Source organism: Cavia porcellus, unplaced genomic scaffold (genome assembly GCF_034190915.1).
Source record: "Cavia porcellus strain 051 isolate PalLab524CR breed Dunkin Hartley unplaced genomic scaffold, mCavPor4.1 scaffold_12, whole genome shotgun sequence".
Lineage (NCBI taxonomy): Eukaryota > Metazoa > Chordata > Mammalia > Rodentia > Caviidae > Cavia > Cavia porcellus.
Window position 1 is genome coordinate 10,646,015 of NW_026947495.1, and position 7,360 is coordinate 10,653,374.

Here is a 7,360-nt window from a genome sequence, read left to right on the forward strand (position 1 = left end):
TTATAATTTTCCCTATATATATATATACATCTTCCAATTCTTTTGTTAGAGTGATTCCTAAGTATTTCATTTTTTTGGATGCTATTGTGAATGGTGTGGCTTCTCTTATTTCTCTCTCAGTGAGTTTGTTGTTAATGTATAGGAATGCTATTGATTTTTGAGTGTTGACTTTGTTCCAGCTACATTCTTGAATTTATTTGTTATATATAGGAGTCTTTCAATGGAGTTTTGGGGGTCTGCTATGTAGAGTATCATGTCAGCTGCAAGTAACGATAATTTAACTTCTTCTCTTCCTATCCTTACTCCTTTTATTACTCTCTCGTCTCTAATTGCTCTAGCTAGTATTTCCTCAGAGAAAAATTTATTGTGGTGAATCCCCACATTAGGAAAACAGAACAAACACAAATAAAAAAACCTGATGCTACACCTCAAACATCTAGAAAAAAAAATAGCAAGTAAAGCCTAAAGCAAAAAGAAGGAAGGAAATTATAAAAGTAAGAGCAGAAATCAATGCAATGGAGAGAAAGAAAACAATACAAATAATCAATGAATCAAAGAGTTGGTTCTTTGAAAGGATAAATAAAATTGATAAGCCTCTGGCCAACCTTCCTTAAAAAAGGGAAGAAAAAATTCAAATTCATGCAATACGCAATGAAAAGGGTGAAATCACTACAGAACCTGTGGGAAATACAGATCATCAATACCTATTTTGAAAACCTCTACTCTTATAGGCTTGATAACACAGAAAAAAATGGATAGATTCCTAGAAACACATGAATTACCAAAGCTGGGTCAAGTAGATGTAAAACTGCTAATTTCAATTAATGAAATTAAAAGCATAATTATATCTTTACCAACAAAGAAAAGCCTAGGCCCAGACAGATTCATTGCAGAATTCTACAAGAAATTTAAAGAAGATTTAATGTTGACACGTCTCAAACTCTTCAAAGAAATTGAAAGTGAGACAATTCTCCCTAACTCATTTCTGGAAGAAAATATTACTCTAATACCAAAACCTCAGAAAAACTCAACCAAAAAGAGAATTGCAGGCCAATCTCCCTAATGAACATAGATACAAAAATTTTCAATAAAGTATTGGCAAACAATGCAGCAAATCATCAGGAAGATTATATACCATGACCAAATGGGATTCATCCTAGGAATGCAAGGATTGCTTAACATATGCAAATCAATGAATTATAAAGAATAGCAGACTGGGATGTGGCTCTGAAGTTTTTGAGTTCAATCATCAAATAAAAAAAAAAGAATTAGAAGACTCTTGTGTTTTGTTCGTGTCTTTGTTTGTCCTGGATGGATAGATACATTCAATGAAGATTTTTGACTGGCCTATTAGTGCTATTATTATGATGAGCCTCAGAAGAATAATACTGACACCAAATTACACCCTCCCACAAGAATTTCAAAGAAAAAAATAAAGGATCAATTCAAATTTCAGATTATAAAGAAGTAAAACAGCACTCAAATCCTAATAGTAATAGTTTTGATTTAGCCACGAGGGTGACAAAAGACCATAATGTGTTACAAAGAAGGCTGATTTAAAGATATATTTAATTTAATACTTAGGCTGATACAGAAGTTACAGGATCTGGAGACTCACTTAAAGAAACATAAAATTAGAGAATTTCAGGATAGCCAAGCTTGCCATTCACCATTCAATATGCCCCAGGAAGGTAGCAGCTGCAGTGGTGTTTCAGGTGATGAACTCAATTCCTGTAACACTTCTGGTTGAAATCCAAAGTGGACAAGAACTGGATCAAACTCAATGGTTAGGTGCAATGATGACCTAATAGGAAAATTTCATTTGGTTCTCATCCAAATTTACTTGTGGCCAGAAATGATTTTCACAAACACATCATGAATCCTTTCCAACATAAATTTCCTTAATGTATTTAGTGGAAATGTCTAGAGAAATAGCATAACAAGCCACTTTTTTGATTAAACACTATACTAGTAGTATTGAAATTGGTAGAAATAATAAAAGTAGTAAACATTTTCATTTTGCATCATATACAATGACCAATAGAGATGCACAATATCCCATTAGGTGCATAAGTGCAGAAGTTTCCACCCATTTGATAGAGGATGATTTCTCTTGTCTGAATTGGTGCGAGTTGTAGTTGGCTATAACATTTGGAACTTTTTTCGTTTTGTAGATTGCCTTTAAATTCTTTACATCCTGCACCCACTACTGCTAAGATGCGTTTCCATGGACAGAATTGAAACTGTCCTTATTGAGAATCAGTTTGTCCTCATCTATTTCAAGCTGGGTACTCATTTCATTTCACAATCCTTGAAGAATGCTACCTCAAAGGCAGATAAGAGCTAGACTAATGGCAAGACCTGAATCAGCACAGAGGCAAACAGAAAAATGAATCTTTACTGACCGAATATAAGCTATGAGGTTCTGGAAAGCAAGGATGTTTAACAGTGTTTGACCAAGTTCAATAATATCTGTGAGCCCATCAATCATAATGGCTCCTGAAGAAGCCTACTGGAAAGTTTATTCTTAGGCGCTTATGGTTCTTATGTTGCATGTTGTAAAAATGCACATCAGAACTGGTGGGAGGAACTCCAGCAGTATATTCAGTTCAGTAACATCATATATGAAGTTTCCACCCACAGCAACAGTTTCTTGATCTCAAATATGTGTATTCCTGGAGACACACGCTGCCTTATGTAGGCATCAAACAGGCTTTATGTATATGATAGCAATTATGGTATCAATTGGAAAGTTTGGAATATTGCTTCTAATGGCTATAGGAAACACTAATTAATGATTTTTTTAATAGACCAAGTTTAACATTTCACTGTTTTTGGGGGAACTCCAGGGTGTCTTTCATTGAGAAGATGGAGAAATATTGGTATTAGTGCAATAGTTTCCTGATAGTTTGACATTAGTTGAAGATCTAATAATTACTCTGATTTCTTGTGACAGCAAAAACTTCTAGAAATGTTCAGTTTATGGTCTCATGATTTTCCTATGGGGGAAAAAGGAATTAACACAGCAGGAAATAGAAAAAAAAAGCTTTTGGCCCTTCCCTAGACTTGCCCAAGCAAGCCCACTCTGGCTCTATAGCTCCCCTCCCCTGACACAAAGGTCAAAGGACTTCTGTGGATGACCAACTAATGAAAGTTATCTGAAAAAAAAAAAATGAAAAATAGGTCCTATAGCTCCTAGTTGATGCAAAGAGAACTAATATAAGATTAATTGAAGCTACTTAAAAATACTGAAATAGATTCTGCTACTGAAATAATAGCAGAAAAATTTCCAAATAAAGGAAAGGAAACACTAAAGTGAGGCGTATAGTACATCAAATAACCCTGATCAGAAAAGAACCTCTCCTTGACATACCATCATCAGAATTATAGAAGTTCTACATAAAAACAGACTTAAAAAGCAGTGAGAGAAAAGAAGCAATATTTGAGTTATAATAATATCTCAGTTCAAGAATGCTTCTGCTCCTGAACAGTTTAGAGTTGTAAATGCTCACATCACAAAAATACAATGAACCCAAGTAAATAACTTAATGATGCACCTGAAAGTCCTAAAAACCAAGAAAAATCCAAGCCAAGAGGTATTATGAGAAAATTATAAAGATCAGAGCAGAAATCAATGAAATTTAGACCAATACAATAATAAAATGAATTAATGACTTGATTCTTCCAAAGAATAAATGGACAAACCCTTTTCCAATCTCACAAAAAAAGGATAGAGGAAAATACTGAAATCAATTTAATTAGAAATGAAAGAGGTGAAAGTGAAAGAGAAAATGCTGAAATAAAAAATATTAACAACTACTTTACAAACCATTATGCCAATAAACTGGAAAGTTTAAAAGAAATAGATTCCTAGATACATATGAATCTCCAAAACTAAATGAAGAAGATTTCAAAGCACTGTGTAATTCAAAAACAAGCAATAAAAATTGGAGCAGTAATAACTTAGCAACTATGAAAATCCCAGGTCTGAATGGACTCACTAATGAACTCTATAAAAATTTTAGAGAAGTTTTATCACCAGTAATCCTCAAGTTTTGTATTCAAATTGCAAGGAACAACTCACCAAATCACTCCAGCAGCTGCCATTATTCTGATTCCAAAATAAGATGAGGATCCCACTGAAGAACACACAAATCGACTAATTTTCCTGACAAAAATAGACACAAAAATTTTCAGCAAGATATTGGCAAGTATAATGCAATGAATCAGCAAAAAAAATCATGCATCATGGTCATAAAGACACCATCCTAGAGATGCAAGCATGGTTCAACATACACAAATCAATAAATGAAATATAACAGAAAGACAAAGGTAGCATGGTTTTATCAAAAGACAGAGAAATTTTTTTTTGGAAAAATCCAACATCCTTTCATGATTAAAAACAAAATACTGAAGAAAATATGTATAGAAGTACTTCTTTTTAGTCTGATCTAAAAGATCATGACAGATGTGTTACCAACACCATAGCAAATGGGAAAAAATTGAAAACATTCATCTAAAATGAGGAAAAAGATAATGTCCACTATCATTTCTTCTGTTTTATATAGTACTCAAAACACCACCAAGAACAATTAGACAAAAAAAAAGGATATTATAGGAAAGGAAGAAACCATATATCATTATTTATCAATTGATAAAGAACCCACTGAGAAAGAAATTTGGAAAGCAGTACTATTCACAATGACACTAAGAAAAATTAAATACTTAGGAAATTAATATAACTAATGAAATGAAAGGCCTACAATGAAAACTCCAGTATTTGGAAAACAGAAAATTAATGTGGACATCAGAAAAGTGAGAAATAATCCCTGCCCCTGGAAATTAGCCAACATAGTCAAAGTAGCCATACTGCCAAAAATCAAAAACCAACAGCATTCATCACAGAACTAGAAAGAAAAGCAATTCTAAAATTCATATGAAACTAGAAGAGACTCAGACTATCAAAATAAATCCTGGACAAGTGCAAAGCAAGAGGCATCACAATTCGGGACTTGAAGTTATGTTACAGAGTGACAGTGATACGAACATCAGAGTGTTGATGCACATGCACAAGGATCAATGAAACAGAATAAGGGATGAATAGTTCACTTAGGAGTAGATTTAATTATCAGAGCTTATGATTAATATCTTTGCCCAAAGTAATGTAATTGATTTAGTTAATTTTGTTAATTTCAGTTTTTAAAAAATGAGATGTGTCTTCTTACCTTTCCCAGAAGACTGAGGTCAACACCGTTATCATTATTTCATGGTGATGACATTGTTTTTACAGCATTCTTTTTAATTTTTTATTATTTGTTCAGTGAAATGGGTTTCTTTGACTCTGGGAACTTCTCTTGAGATGTTCCACAAAGGAGACACAACTTCTGACAATTTCTTAACTATAATCATAGCATCAGTTTTTCTACATGGGAGAGTTTCTATTCAACTGAAGGAAATGCAAACTACTATGATGACATGCTGGTACCTCACTGACAGCCACAGTAAAATAAGTTCATCAGGTGTTAAAAATACACTCTGAAGTTTTTACTATCTTCCCAGAGTTATGAGTTTGGCAAGCTAAACACTGATTATAAACTACTTTTCATAGTTTTGAAATGGTAACACCTCAGTATTATTTAGATCACCTTGTCAGTTTCTTGAGGAGTCATGAGTATAAGACTTGGAACAATGAAGGTCTCAGAGACCTGTGAGAGGTCAGGGAGTTGTCCAGGACGCAGTACATGTGTGTTTCACATTAAATTTATATCCATTCAGATCTAGTGCTGTTTTTCTGGAACAAGCACATTGTTATATGTTAAACAGATCATCACAGGGATAGTTACTTGGCTAATCTTACAGAACACATTCAAATTGCATTTGTTATCAGTTTATGACAGTGGGTTAAGTTCATCAGAATGATAATTTAAGGGCTTCAAAGGCAAATATAGAAAAATTATGCAGTTGCAATAAAAGACTTCATCTTTTCAGTAGAAAAGACTCAGGTTTATTTTGTTGCCAAAATACACCATAAACGTAGTACAACCTACAAGACATAATCTGGAGAATGAATTTGTCCTCATCAAGAAGGATGTGGATGAAGCTTACATGAACAAGGTGGAGCTTGAGTCTCGCCTGGAAGGACTGACTGACGAGATCAACTTCCTCAGGCTGCTGTACGAAGAGGAGATACGTGAGCTGCAGTCGCAGATCTCAGATACATCCGTGGTGCTGTCCACGGAAAACTGCGGCTCCCTGGACCTGGATGGTATCATCGCTGAGGTCAAGGCCCAGTACTAGGAGATTGCCAACCGCAGCCGGGCCGAGGCTGAGAGCATGTACCAGATCAAGTATGAAGAGCTGCAGACTCTGGCTGGGAAGCACGGGGATGACCTCCACCACACAAAGTCTGAGATCTCTGAGATGAACCGCAGCATCAGCCGCCTCCAGGCGGAGATTGAAGCTCTCAAAGGGCAGAGAGCAGCCCTGGAAGCTGCCATCGCCGATGCCGAGCAGCGTGGGGAGATGGCCATTGAGGATGCCAATGCCAAGCTGGCCCAGCTGGAGAGCGCCCTGCAGAAGGCCAAGCAGGACATGGCGCGGCAGCTGCGCGAGTACCAGGAGCTAATGAATGTCAAGCTGGCGCTGGACATCGAGATTGCCACTTACCGCAAGCTGCTGGAGGGCGAGGAGAATAGGCTGGAGGCTGGGATGCAGAACTTGAGTATCCACAAATGAAGACCACCAGTGGCTATGCAGGAATGGTGAGCTCACCCTATAGGGGCCTCACAAGCCCTGGCTTTGGGAGCCTCACAAGCCCTGGCTTCACCCGCACCAAGTCTGCTGTGGTTGTGAAGAAGATCGAGACCCGTGATGGGAAGCTGGTGTCTGAGACCTCCGATGTCCTGCCCAAGTGAATGAACCACAGAAGCCTTTCCCAGCCCGCAGCCCTCCCGAGGCTGCCCCAGAGCCTGGGAGGGAGACAGCTGCACATGGGAGCACGAGACCCACCTGAGGCTCAGCCCTCGCCCTCAGCCCACCCTTGGGGAGAATCTACTGCCTTCTTTCCCATGCCCTCCACCAAAACCCAATTCACTTGTTTTTTTCCAAAATAAAGCTTGGTTTTGCCAAAAAAAAAAAAGGCATAATCTTGATAAGTAAAATCTTTGTTTGCTTGGTTAATTATCACAATTTCCTGTCAAGAGTAGACCAATGCTCAAAGAAGAGCTCATTAAACTATTTTAATAGGCAGGACCACATTATAATTTTGCATCTGGGTACTTTTAATATTAATGTTCAGTATCTTATAGTTATAAATAATTCCCTTGCAATCTACATCAACTTCCCTTGTAATCTACATTCA

The 7,360-nt window shown here is 36.6% G+C and overlaps 1 pseudogene; it reads left to right on the forward strand.

The window, feature by feature from the left end:
* Nucleotides 1-2,227: 2,227 nt before the first annotated feature.
* LOC100721754 (keratin, type II cytoskeletal 8-like) lies at nucleotides 2,228-7,138 on the forward strand (annotated as a pseudogene).
* Nucleotides 7,139-7,360: the final 222 nt, after the last annotated feature.